This window comes from Anomaloglossus baeobatrachus, chromosome 7, assembly GCF_048569485.1.
Source record: "Anomaloglossus baeobatrachus isolate aAnoBae1 chromosome 7, aAnoBae1.hap1, whole genome shotgun sequence".
NCBI classification, from domain to species: domain Eukaryota; kingdom Metazoa; phylum Chordata; class Amphibia; order Anura; family Aromobatidae; genus Anomaloglossus; species Anomaloglossus baeobatrachus.
Genome location: NC_134359.1, coordinates 287585729 through 287600275, shown reverse-complemented (window position 1 = coordinate 287600275; position 14547 = coordinate 287585729).

Genomic DNA, 14547 nt, shown 5'->3' with positions numbered 1-14547 from the left:
GAGAGTGAAGGGAAAAACCTGCAGATGTGTCTTTATAGAGAGCAGAGGGAAAAACCTGCAGATGTGTCTTCATAGAGAGCGGAGGGAAAAACCTGCAGATGTGTCTATATAGAGAGGGAAGGAAAAGCCTGCAGATGTGTCTTTATAGAGAGTGGAGGGAAAAACCTGCAGATGTGTCTTTATAGAGAGTGGAGGGAAAAACCTGCAGATGTGTCTTCATAGAGAGCGGAGGGAAAAACCTGCAGATGTGTCTTTATAGAGAGTGGAGGGAAAAACTTGCAAATGTGTCTTTATAGAGAGTGGAGGGAAAAACCTGCAGATGTGTCTTTATAGAGAGTGGAGGGAAAAACCTGCAGATGTGTCTGTATAGAGAGCGGAGGGAAAAGCCTGCAGATGTGTCTTTTTAGATAGTTTATGTAAATTTCTGGTTTCTACTCTATGTCCTAAGTACGACACCTTATCCCTTTCTTCCAAGGAGAGAGTGATGCCCAAAGCTTCTTCCTATTGTGCTAAAAATCTTGGAGGAGGCTGATCTATTTGGTAACTTTAGTGGTGGACGAACGCGGACTGTAAAAGCCTGGACCCGCGTGGGTTCAAAAGAACCCGAGCACCGACGTTCCGAACTCTGGGTAATGATCCGGGCCCAGCCACCGGGGTAATAAAAGGAAAAATCAAAGAAAGTAACAATAAAGTAAGCACTTTATACTTACAGGTCTCCACGCGGCTGTAAATCTGCTTCTAGGCCGCTCACTCTACTTCCGGGGCCGCTCATTATCCTTCATACATATTCACTGCTTCTCTGCCCACCGGCAGGCCTGGCGTCTCTGATTGGTTTCAGTCAGACCACGCCCCCAGCCTGTATGACAGCGTGTCTGGCTGCAACCAATCAGCGGCGCTGTGTGTGTCTGCGTGTACACTGAAATAAAATAAATAAATAAAACAATTGTCATAATGTCCCCCATATTATGATACCCAGCACAGATAAAGCATACAGTTACAGGCTGCAGCCCCCAGGCGTGCACTTATCTTGGTTGGCTGTGTATAAGAGGGACTGCATGCGTCTTTTTTTTCTTTTTAAAGAATTATTTAAATAAATAATTTTAAAATTTTGATACCCAGCCATGATAAAGCCCGACAGCTGGAGGCTGGTATTCTCAGGCTGGGGAGACCCATACTTATTTGGGCCACCACAGTCTAAAAAGAGCAGCCTGCAGTCACCCTGAATTGTCATATCCTTTAGATGCGACAGTCCCAGAACTTTACCTGGCTTATGTGGCAATTGGAGTAATAAGGGGTTAATAACAGCTCACAGCTGCCACTAAGCCCTATATTAGTAATGGGACGCGTTCTAGGAGACCCCCCCATTACTAATCTGTAAGTGAAAAGAAATGAACACAAAAAAACGACAAAAATCCTTTATTTAACCTCTCTTTTTCCCCGGCATCACCAGGTAACAATTCTAGCAGGAGAGATAATTAACACAGCGGGCCAAAAAGCTCTAGGGAAACATGTCCTCTCTCCTCCATGACTAGGCTCGCAAAGCAGCACCTTAGTCCTTCAATACCAACCACAGTATCCACCAGTAACAGCCATAGTGCCCAGTAACAGAAAGTGTACCCCACTAACAGCTGAAAGATCCATAGATCATCTACAGTACGCACCATAGGACCATCCTGACTATCAGTCCAGTGTCCTCCCAAAGTACCAATCACAGTATCCACAAGTAACTGCTGCAGCGCCATAGTACCAAAGTGCTCCACAGAATGAGCCACGATGTTCTCAGTTTGAGCCACAGTTCCATCGATTACCAACCCAGTGCCAGACACAGTAACCCCTTAACCCAGCACACTGTCCCCTAAGTATCAATCATTGTGATGACCACTGTAAACCACAAAACTACAGTGCCATCATAGATGCCCCATTGACATTCCACTGCCCCCAAAGTACCAAACTCACAGTTCTCACTACTGGTCCAAGTACCAGTCAGTGCCCACAAGTAACTGCTGCAGTGCCCAGAGGTTACAGCCACAGTGCCCCAGGACTAGCCACAGTGCCCCAGGACAAGCCACAGTGCCCCAGGACAAGCCACAGTGCCCCAGGACTAGCCACAGTGCCCCAGGACAAGCCACAGTGCCACAGGACAAGCCACAGTGCCCCAGGACTAGCCACAGTGCCCCAGGACTAGCCACAGTGCCCAGAAGTTACAGCCACAGTGCTCCAGGACTAGCCACAGTGCCCCAGGACTAGCCACAGTGCCCACAAGTAATCGCTGTGTGGCGCCCTGGACAAGCCAGGTCGTCACAGGAACTACACCAACACACCCCCACACCCCGGTCAGGCACACCGAAGCCAAAACACAAAATCCTTGTTGCCTTCCTCCAGGGGCTGATGTCCACACCAGGGGGTGGGCCAGGCGGTTGGCCCCGCCCACCGAGGAGTTCACAGTCCTGGAGGCGGGAAAAGGAAGCAGTTAGTGAGGAGATGAGTTTTGAGGTGAAAGTTGGGAAGAGTGAAGTGGTAAAGGAGCAGACAGAAAGCGGTCCGGGTGTGTGGCCCGGACGGTACAGCAAGGTTGGCAAACGGTGGTGACCGTCTGCAGGAGAGGCCGATTGGAGTGATCCGTAAGGACCGTGGACGGGCGGTGGCCCGGCGGTACCAGACCAGTGAACAAAGAGAAGCCAGCACCATCCGGCAGGGCTTACGGACCCCGACAAGGCTAGGAGTCGCCGTTGAAATTGTCAAATCCGTTAGCGAAGGGAACCTCCGGGGTTTCCCAGCAGCCAAGTCCTGATAGAAGGCGACAGCTCAAACCGTGAAGGGAAACACAGTCACCGGCAAGGCTAAAGTTCGCAGGGCCAGAGCCTGCGGGCAAAAGGGGCTCCTTCAGCACCCATCCAAGCTGGGGAGCGGGTTACCGGTGGGAACCCATTGGAACCGTACACACTACACAGGTGCAGGGAAAGGCAGTCACCATCAACCTGCCGGGAGGAGAAACACCGCAGCCGTCAGTGGGACCCGTCCATCCAGCCGCTTGTTTTACCGGAGACTGTGTATTCGTTACTGGCTGAGTGAGTACCACCGTGCCGTGCGGCACAGCGCTGCCCCCGCGACCCTGCATCTCACCAGGCCCTGTAGCCCGCCTGCCAACCATTCCTACCCCATCACCGGGCCCCGGGACAACCAACCCCCCTACCCACGGAGGGAAGAACTAACATCCAAGCTGCTCCCCGTCATCGCTCCCGGGATCCCCGTCCAGAGCAGCGGTGGTGTCACCAATCTCACCACAACCGTGGGTGGCGTCACGGACAATATCCCTAAACCAAACCACCCCCCTTTCACTCACGGGCAAGGAACGCCGCTCGAGTCCACGGGATCCGGCCCACCGCTCGAGCCACCACCGAGCAGCAGCAGCAGCAGCCGGACCCGAGCAGTGGGAGAGCGCAGCGTCCCCTCCTCCGCCCGCGACAGCTGCAGTGCCCAGAAGTTACAGCCACAGTGCCCCAGGATTAGCCACAGTGCCCACAAGTAGTCGCTGCAGTGCCAACAAATACAAGCAACTATTCCGTCATGTAACAGCAGCAGTGTCCAAAAGTCAACCACAGTGCTTTAGGACTATCCTCAGAGCCCCATCTATAGCCACAGAGCCCCATGATGACTAGTCACAGTGCCCACAAGTAATCGCCACAGTCCTCACAAGTAATCGCTGCAGTGCCCAGAAGTAATAGGCACAGTACCCCAGGACTAGCCACAGTGCCCACAAGTAACAGCTGCAGTGCCCAGAAGTAATAGGCACAGTACCCCAGGACTAGCCACAGTGCCCACAGGTAATCGCTGCAGTTCCCAGAAGTAATAGGCACAGTACCCCAGGACTAGCCACAGTGCCCACAAGTAATCGCTGCAGTGCCCAGAAGTAATAGGCACAGTACCCCAGGACTAGCCACAGTGCCCACAAGTAATCGCTGCAGTGCCCAGAAGTAATAGGCACAGTACCCCAGGACTAGCCACATTGCCCACAAGTAATCGCTGCAGTTCCCAGAAGTAATAGGCACAGTACCCCAGGACTAGCCACAGTGCCCACAAGTAACAGCTGCAGTGCCCAGAAGTACCAGTCACAGTACCCCAGGACTAGCCACAGTGCCCACAAGTAACAGCTGCAGTGCCCACAAGTACCAGTCACAGTGTTCACAAGTACCAGTCACAGTGCCCACAAGTAATCGCTGCAGTGCCCACAAGTACCAGTCACAGTACCCCAGGACTAGCCACAGTGCCCACAAGTAACAGCTGCAGTGCCCACAAGTACCAGTCACAGTACCCCAGGACTAGCCACAGTGCCCACAAGTAACAGCTGCAGTGCCCACAAGTACCAGTCACAGTGTTCACAAGTACCAGTCACAGTGCCCACAAGTAACAGCTGCAGTGCCCACAAGTACCAGTCACAGTACCCCAGGACTAGCCACAGTGCCCACAAGTACCAGTCACAGTACCCCAGGACTAGTCACAGTGCCCACAAGTAACAGCTGCAGTGCCAACAAGTACCAGTCACAGTGCTCACAAGTAGTCACTGCAGTGCCCAGAAGTAATAGCCATAGTGCCCACAAGAACTCACTGCCATTTTCCAAAGCATTACAGGAATGCCATGGAGGACACTGCTGTGTGGCAGTTTGTCTCGGGCGAGTCTGCCGCATCATTACTGCACACATCATCTGTGATCATAGAAAGACGCATCATTACAGTCAGAGCCCTCTGCGCCGCGGCACGTGACCCATGTCACTGCGATAATGGAGACAGACAGAAGACAATGAGGAGCTGAAGCGGGGTCTCTGCAGGACCAGGAGCATTTATTACAATAGACGAGTCTCTGCTGCCCTCTAGGGAGAGTCGCTGGTACTACACGACTGAGGCTTTAGTGCTGCAGCAATGGAGGGTTTTGGGAATTTTTCACAGGTATGAAGCAAAAACATTCCTTAACCCCTTTTCTCTCGGCAGCCTGTACCCAGTGCAGCACCTAGGAGGCGACACTGAGCACAGGGGATAGGTTTTACACGGTGATTGGAATATGGAGCATAGATGCCGAGGGGCTTAGTCTTGCCCCTCGGCTCTCCCAGGAGCGCCCTCGACGCACCCTGGAATGCCCGCTTTGGGGCAGTGATTACACCCCGCTTCCTTTTGGCCCACCAATAAGGACAATTATGATAAAGTGGGTGTCCTAGGACAGAAATGGGGGCAAACAAGGACCCAGTCCCCCCGTTCAGATGGGCCGGGGTGTGGTGGGCTTCTCCCCTCTCAGATGGGGACTTCATTGTTATCATTGTGTCTCTCTTTCTTTGGATTCGTCGTGCCTCCTCTTTTTTGCTATTACTATGGTACAATTACCAGGAAAAGGAGGAGCCTTGCATAGGTTAAACCCGCCCCTGAGTAAGATGGGCCCGCCCCCGCTCACCGGCCGCTTAAACACACATAACTAGCATTGCCAGGCACTTTTCTGTTTTCTCAGGACTGACGGTGGTAAAACAAGACTCAGCATGGGGTGAAGTTATCAGGAAGAGGAGGAGCCTTGCATAGGTTAGCCCCACCCCTAAATAAGACAGGCCCACCCCTGCTCACAGGCCGCTTATACACTCGTTTTGGCCCACCAATAAGGACCTTGTATTTTTTTTGCCCCTCTCCCTACAAGGGTAAAATCTAGCCCAGATGAGGGCGAGGATTTCCCAAAATCACAAGTATGAAAACTGACCCCAAATATACTAGGATAGAGATGGGGGCAAACAAGTACCAAGTCCCCCCGTTCAGGTGGTCTGCGGTATGATGGGCTTCTCCCATCTCAGAAGGGGGCCCCATTGTTATCATCATATCCCTTCCTTTGGATCCATCGTGCCTCCTCTTTTTAGCTATCATTATGGTGAAGTTACCAAGAAGAGGAGGAGCCTTGCATATGTTAGACCCGCCCCTGAGTAAGACAGGCCCGCCCCGGCTCACAGGCCGCTTAAACACTTAACTATCATTTCCAGGCCGTTTTCTCTTTTCTCAGAGCTGACGGTGGTAATGTACCGCCCCGCGCTCGGCCGCAGCCGAGCCACTCAGGTCCGGGCTCGTTCGGTGGGTGGCTTGAGTGCCCCCGGCACCCGGGGGTCACGTCGCTCTTAAGGGAAGCTGGCGCTACGTGAAGGAGGGTGATCTTCGGTGGGGAGGTTCACGTCCGGGGCCGTGGTATTTTGGGATTTAAGTTCGTGACGCCACCCACGGGTTGTGGTGAGTGTGGACACCACCGCTGCCGTTAACTAGGCTCCCAGAGACGGTGTTGTGCAGCCTGGTGTTGACCCCTCCGTGGGCAAGGGGTGATGGTCCCGGTGCCCGGTGGTTGCAAGGTGCGGGCGTGCTGGTGCGGCGCGGTGCGCGGCCCGAGGGCACTGTTGTACTCACTATGACAGATACACCGGAGTCTCTGGTAAACCAAAAGGATGGTGGTCGCTGCCCGCAGCCGGCTGCGCTTGGTCCCACACCCGGTTCGGTGGTTCCCGCCTTTCTCCTGCACCTCGTTTTGTAGATTTTGACTGCCTACACTTCAGCGACGGTAGTCCGTTCCCTGGCTATGTGTGTGCCGGGAGACCCCGTTTCCTTGCAGGCGCTGGCCCGTGGGAACTCACTGCCTGTGCGGTGGCTTTCTATCCCCCTCGGTGGGCTGTTGCCGTCTTTTGGATCTTGGGACGGGAAAGGACCTAAGGTCCAGACCTCAATCAGTAAATTCGACGTGGTCCAGTGGCTTCTGGACCTCGTTCTGGGTCTGAGTACCCCTCCTAGTGCTTCGGTTTCCAGTTGGTTCCCCGGTTCGGTACCGGCGGGCCACTACCCTGTCCCGGTCCCTTACGGTTCCACCAGCCATCTTCCCGACTCCTGCAGGCGGCAACCACCGTCTGCCTCCTGGCCACAGGGTATCCGGGCTACGACCCAGTTCCCTGACAGACGCTCTCTCCTTTTAACTCCTCTACTCTCCTCTCCCTCCTAACGGGGTCTCTACTCAACCGCTCTTTGTTTTTACCGCCTCCGGCTATCCGAACTCCTCGGTGGGCGTGGCCAGCTGCCTGGCCCCCTGGTGTGAACGTCAAGACCCGAGAGGGGTGACTCAGAGTTTTTAGGTTGGCTGCTGTTACCTTCTTAGGGGATGGGTGTTTGTGCAAGGGCCTACCTGTGACTACCTGGCTAGTCCAGGGCTTCTCAGTAAGACAAGACACAGCACGGGATGTAGTTACCAGGAAAGGAGGAGAAGCCTTGCATAGGTTAGACCCACCCCTGAGTAGGACGGCCTGCCCCCGCTCACAGGCCGATTAAACACTCCTTTTGGCCCACCAAAAAGGACCTTTTTTTTTGCCCCCCTCCCTATAAGGGTAAAATCTGGCCCAGATGAGGGGGAAGATTTCCCAAAATCACAAGTATGAAAACTGACTCCAAATATACTAGGACAGAGATGGGGGAAAACAAGCACCAAGTCCCCCAGTTCAGGTAGTCCGCGGTATGATGGGCTTCTCCCGTCTCAGAAGGGGGCACCATTGTTATCATCGTATCCCTTCATTTGGATCCATTGTCCCTCCTCTTTTTTGCTATCACTATGTTGAAGTTACCAAGAAGAGGAGGAGCCTTGCATAGGTTAGACCCGCCCCTGAGTAAGACAGGCCCGCCCCCGCTCACAGGCCGCTTAAACACTTAACTATCATTTCCAGGCTGTTTTCTCTTTTTCTCAGAGCTGACGGTGGTAAGACAAGACACAGCACGGGGTGAAGTTATCAGGAAGAGGAGGAGCCTTGCATAGGTTAGACCCGCCCCTGAGTAAGACAGGCCCGCCCCCGCTCACAGGCTGCTTAAACACTTAACTATCATTTCCTAGGCCGTTTTCTCTTTTTGTTGTAATACAAGACACAGCACGGGGTGAAGTTACCAGGAAAAGGAGGAGCCTTGCATAGCTTAGACCTGCCCCTGAGTAAGACGGTCCCGCCCCCGCTCACAGGCCGCTTAAACACTTATCATTTTCAGGCCGTTTTCTCTTTTCTCAGAGCTGACGGTGGTAAGACAAGACACAGCACGGGGTGCGAAGAAGATGGAAATCAGCAAGAAGACGACTCATTAAGGTGTCATTTATTTACTGTCTCCTTATAATCACCGATCCCGAAATCTGCATAAATCTGTTCTGTATAATTAGTATGTAAATGGATCCCGCTTGCACCGCATTCATTTCTGTCTCTTCATCTCACCTTCCTCTTAGGGAAGACGTTGGGCGGACAGAATAGTTTTATGTATCTGGGCCATAAAGACCAGATATGTGGACTGCTCCTTTAAGGAATTTATAAGTAAAGCACTAAGGGTTAAGCCTCTGAGGAGAACTGGAAATGCCATTATTCCTTTTAACACTCGTATTAGAGAGAATCATTCGGAGGGAGAACAGAGAAGATCAAACATTTATCCTGCGCCGAGAATTCTCCTCTGAAGTTGGGAATTAAAAATTCATAGCTGGGGTGGCACTGTCATGTTCATTACTGTCACCATGGGAAATGTTTGTACCGCGATACCGCAGAGAGGTCATGTTAGCGTCTTGTCTCCACCGACTGCAGGACTCATCACATCCACATATACAGGAAAGACGACTTTATACAGTACATACCTTCCACATCTACTTATAGGACCAATGTAGTATTATAGCAGTTATATTCCTGTACATAGAGGACAGTATTATAGTAGTTATATTCTTGTACATAGGAGCAGTATTATAGTAGTTATATTCTTGTACATAGGGGGCAGTATTATAGTAGTTATATTCTTGTACATAGGGGCAGTATTATAGTAGTTATATTCTTGTATATAGGGGGCAGTATTATAGTAGTTATATTCTTGTACATAGGGGCGGTATTATAGTAGTTATATTCTTGTACATAGGGGCGGTATTATAGTAGTTATATTCTTGTATATAGGGGCAGTATTATAGTAGTTATATTCTTGTACATAGGAGCAGTATTATAGTAGTTATATTCTTGTATATAGGGGGCAGTATTATAGTAGTTATATTCTTGTACATAGGGGCGGTATTATAGTAGTTATATTCTTGTACATAGGGGCGGTATTATAGTAGTTATATTCTTGTACATAGGGGGCAGTATTATAGTAGTTATATTCTTGTACATAGGGGCAGTATTATAGTAGTTATATTCTTGTACATAGGGGCGGTATTATAGTAGTTATATTCTTGTACATAGGGGCGGTATTATAGTAGTTATATTCTTGTATATAGGGGCAGTATTATAGTAGTTATATTCTTGTACATAGGAGCAGTATTATAGTAGTTATATTCTTGTATATAGGGGGCAGTATTATAGTAGTTATATTCTTGTACATAGGGGCGGTATTATAGTAGTTATATTCTTGTACATAGGGGCGGTATTATAGTAGTTATATTCTTGTATATAGGGGCAGTATTATAGTAGTTATATTCTTGTACATAGGGGCGGTATTATAGTAGTTATATTCTTGTACATAGGGGCAGTATTATAGTAGTTATATTCTTGTACATAGGGGGCAGTATTATAGTAGTTATATTCTTGTACATAGGGGCGGTATTATAGTAGTTATATTCTTGTACATAGGAGCAGTATTATAGTAGTTATATTCTTGTACATAGGGGCAGTATTATAGTAGTTATATTCTTGTACATAGGGGCAGTATTATAGTAGTTATATTCTTGTACATAGAGGCAGTATTATAGTAGTTATATTCTTGTACATAGGGGGCAGTATTATAGTAGTTATATTCTTGTATATAGGGGGCAGTATTATAGTAGTTATATTCTTGTACATAGGGGCAGTAGTATTGTAGTTATATTCTTGTACATAGGGGCAGTATTATAGTAGTTATATTCTTGTACATAGGGGGCAGTATTATAGTAGTTATATTCTTGTATATAGGGGGCAGTATTATAGTAGTTATATTCTTGTACATAGGGGCAGTAGTATAGTAGTTATATTCTTGTACATAGGGGCAGTAGTATAGTAGTTATATTCTTGTATATAGGGGCAGTATTATAGTAGTTATATTCTTGTACATAGGAGCAGTATTATAGTAGTTATATTCTTGTACATAGGGGCGGTATTATAGTAGTTATATTCTTGTATATAGGGGCAGTATTATAGTAGTTATATTCTTGTACATAGGAGCAGTATTATAGTAGTTATATTCTTGTATATAGGGGGCAGTATTATAGTAGTTATATTCTTGTACATAGGGGCGGTATTATAGTAGTTATATTCTTGTACATAGGGGCGGTATTATAGTAGTTATATTCTTGTACATAGGGGGCAGTATTATAGTAGTTATATTCTTGTACATAGGGGCAGTATTATAGTAGTTATATTCTTGTACATAGGGGCGGTATTATAGTAGTTATATTCTTGTACATAGGGGCGGTATTATAGTAGTTATATTCTTGTATATAGGGGCAGTATTATAGTAGTTATATTCTTGTACATAGGAGCAGTATTATAGTAGTTATATTCTTGTATATAGGGGGCAGTATTATAGTAGTTATATTCTTGTACATAGGGGCGGTATTATAGTAGTTATATTCTTGTACATAGGGGCGGTATTATAGTAGTTATATTCTTGTATATAGGGGCAGTATTATAGTAGTTATATTCTTGTACATAGGGGCGGTATTATAGTAGTTATATTCTTGTACATAGGGGCAGTATTATAGTAGTTATATTCTTGTACATAGGGGGCAGTATTATAGTAGTTATATTCTTGTACATAGGGGCGGTATTATAGTAGTTATATTCTTGTACATAGGAGCAGTATTATAGTAGTTATATTCTTGTACATAGGGGCAGTATTATAGTAGTTATATTCTTGTACATAGGGGCAGTATTATAGTAGTTATATTCTTGTACATAGAGGCAGTATTATAGTAGTTATATTCTTGTACATAGGGGGCAGTATTATAGTAGTTATATTCTTGTATATAGGGGGCAGTATTATAGTAGTTATATTCTTGTACATAGGGGCAGTAGTATTGTAGTTATATTCTTGTACATAGGGGCAGTATTATAGTAGTTATATTCTTGTACATAGGGGGCAGTATTATAGTAGTTATATTCTTGTATATAGGGGGCAGTATTATAGTAGTTATATTCTTGTACATAGGGGCAGTAGTATAGTAGTTATATTCTTGTACATAGGGGCAGTAGTATAGTAGTTATATTCTTGTATATAGGGGCAGTATTATAGTAGTTATATTCTTGTACATAGGAGCAGTATTATAGTAGTTATATTCTTGTACAAAGGGGCAGTATTATAGTAGTTATATTCTTGTACATAAGGGCAGTATTATAGTAGTTATATTCTTGTACATAGGGGCAGTATTATAGTAGTTATATTCTTGTACATAGGGGCAGTATTATAGTAGTTTTATTCTTGTACATAGGGGCAGTATTATAGTAGTTATATTCTTGTACATAGAGGCAGTATTATAGTAGTTATATTCTTGTACATAGAGGCAGTATTATAGTAGTTATATTCCTGTACATAGGGGGCGGTATTATAGTAGTTATATTCTTGTACATAGGGGCAGTATTATAGTAATTATATTCTTGTACATAGGGGCAGTATTATAGTAATTATATTCTTGTACATAGGGGCAGTATTATAGTAGTTATATTCTTGTACATAGAGGCAGTATTATAGTAGTTATATTCTTGTACATAGGGGCAGTATTATAGTAGTTATATTCTTGTACATAGAGGCAGTATTATAGTAGTTATATTCTTGTACATAGAGGCAGTATTATAGTAGTTATATTCCTGTACATAGGGGGCGGTATTATAGTAGTTATATTCTTGTACATAGGGGCAGTATTATAGTAATTATATTCTTGTACATAGGGGCAGTATTATAGTAATTATATTCTTGTACATAGGGGGCAGTATTATAGCAGTTGTATTTGACTCGCCCACCCCAGGGCTATGGGACACCCGGTGCCGGGCCGGACTAGTCCGGGGGTCGTCAGTGGTAGTGGGGCCCGACTCCGTGGCCCTGGTGGGTGTCAATTAAATAAGCTGGTGAATAAAGTTTATGGTTGTCGTGACGCCACCTGTGGTATGCGGCTAATAAGCCGCCGCTGCTGTATGGGGCCTCCGGGGCTGATGGAATGGCAGCTTGGATGGTCCTGCTCCCCACAGGTGGAGCGGTGCCCCGGGGCAACAGTTGGTGCTTGTAAGTGTCTATGCAGGCGACAATAACTGAGACAACACCGGAGGGTGCAATTCCAAGATCTTTACTCACATTTCCTGGGCTGCAGCACACTGGTGCCTTTGGGCGGCTGGAACCCACTGTCAGGGACCTCCGCCGATCCTGGGTAGATCTTGGAATGAAAGCCAGTACCCTCTTCTAAAGTGTCTCTGTCTTCAGCTGTCTCCTTAAGCCTTGCCTTTGTAGGATGAACCTGGCTCGGCCTCCACTACAGCCTCCGGGCCAGGGGCTCGCCTGTCGGTTATCTGCCCCCTTTCCAAAGGTTCTGCGGTGGGCTGTGGCCCGGGGAGCTTGCAGCTTTCCCTGGGCCTCGGTTTTTACTGTTGGAGATGATTTTTCCTCCTCCGGTTTCTAGGGACCGTCCCCTGTTGCAGCTTGATCCCTCCACCGATGTTCCTGTGGAACAGGCCACCAGCTCAAAAGCTCTCTGTGGCCCTGGAATCCCTTCTCTTCCTCTGCTTGGTGTCATCTGGACCCTCTGAGTCCCAGGATCTTCACCAGGAAGCGTCACTTTCTTCTCTTGCTCCTGTCTGACTAGAGCTCTACTCTCTCCACCCTTCTGCCTCCTGCAGAACTCCTTCCTCTCCTCCTCTCTCACTCTCTTCAACTTCAACTCTGACTAAACTTGACCTTCCTTGTCTCTCCTTTTTCCTCTGGTGGCTCCTCCCACCTCCCCAGTTGCTATGATCTACCCTATAGGAGCAGGGATGGGTCTTACGGCCCCTCCCAGCATGCAGCATGGGAGGGTTGCTGCCACTGTCCCTGGTCCCAGTGTGTACCTAACAATGGGTGTAGTGTAGATTTGCCTGAGTTCCGGCGTTCACTCCTTTCCTTACCCAGAATGGGACATCACACCTCTGGCTGGGGTGCAATGTTCCTGTGGCGACGGAAGCCTCAGGGGCGCCACATATTCTTGTACATAGGGGCAGTATTATAGTAGTTATATTCTTGTACATAGGAGCAGTATTATAGTAGTTATATTCTTGTACATAGAGAGCAGTATTATAGTAGTTACATTCTTGTACATAGGGGCAGTATTATAGCAGTTATATTCTTGTACATAGGGGGCAGTATTATAGTAGTTATATTCTTGTACATAGAAAGCAGTATTATAGTAGTTATATCCTTGTACATAGGGGCAGTATTATAGTAGTAATATTCTTGTACATAGGGGGCAGTATTATAGTAGTTATATTCTTGTACATAGGGGCAGTATTATAGTAGTTATATTCTTGTGCATAGGGGCAGTATTATAGTAGTTATATTCTTGTACATAGCAGTATTATAGTAGTTATATTCTTGTACATAGGGGGCAGTATTATAGTAGTTATATTCTTGTACATAGGGGCAGTATTATAGTAGTTATATTCTTGTACATAGCAGTATTATAGTAGTTATATTCTTGTACATAGGAGCAGTATTATAGTAGTTATATTCTTGTACATAAGAGCAGTATTATAGTAGTTATATTCTTGTACATAGGGGCAGTATTATAGTAGTTATATTCTTGTATATAGGGGCAGTATTATAGTAGTTATATTCTTGTACATAGGGGCAGTATTATAGTAGTTATATTCTTGTCCATAGGAGCAGTATTATAGTAGATATATTCTTGTACATAGGAGCAGTATTATAGTAGTTATATTCTTGTACATAGGGGGCAGTATTATAGTAGTTATATTCTTGTACATAGGGGGCAGTATTATAGTAGTTATATTCTTGTACATAGGAGCAGTATTATAGTAGTTATATTCTTGTACATAGGGGCAGTATTATAGTAGTTATATTCTTGTACATAGGGGGCAGTATTATAGTAGTTATATTCTTGTACATAGGGGCAGTATTATAGTAGTTATATTCTTGTACATAGGGGCAGTATTATAGTAGTTATATTCTTGTACATAGGAGCAGTATTATAGTAGTTATATTCTTGTACATAGGGGCAGTATTTTAGCAGTTATATTCCGGTATATAGGTGGCGGTGATAATATAATATTTTATCCACACTCTGCTGTGTTTTCCTGTAGTCAGTATATACAGTATTTTTCTTGCGTACATTGGAGACGGTCTGGCGTATGATGTTATCTGTGACACTTGTATTTTCCAGGACTCTAATACACTGATAAAGCCTTAGTGACCCTGTAGCACTTAGGGCATCCACCTCTGACCTTGAGTTGGTTCCTCTATCACTGGCGGTGTATATACACTATTTCGGTGCAAGCCATGGCGGTATTATGGAGCCATGTTGCTCAGCCCCATCTCTCG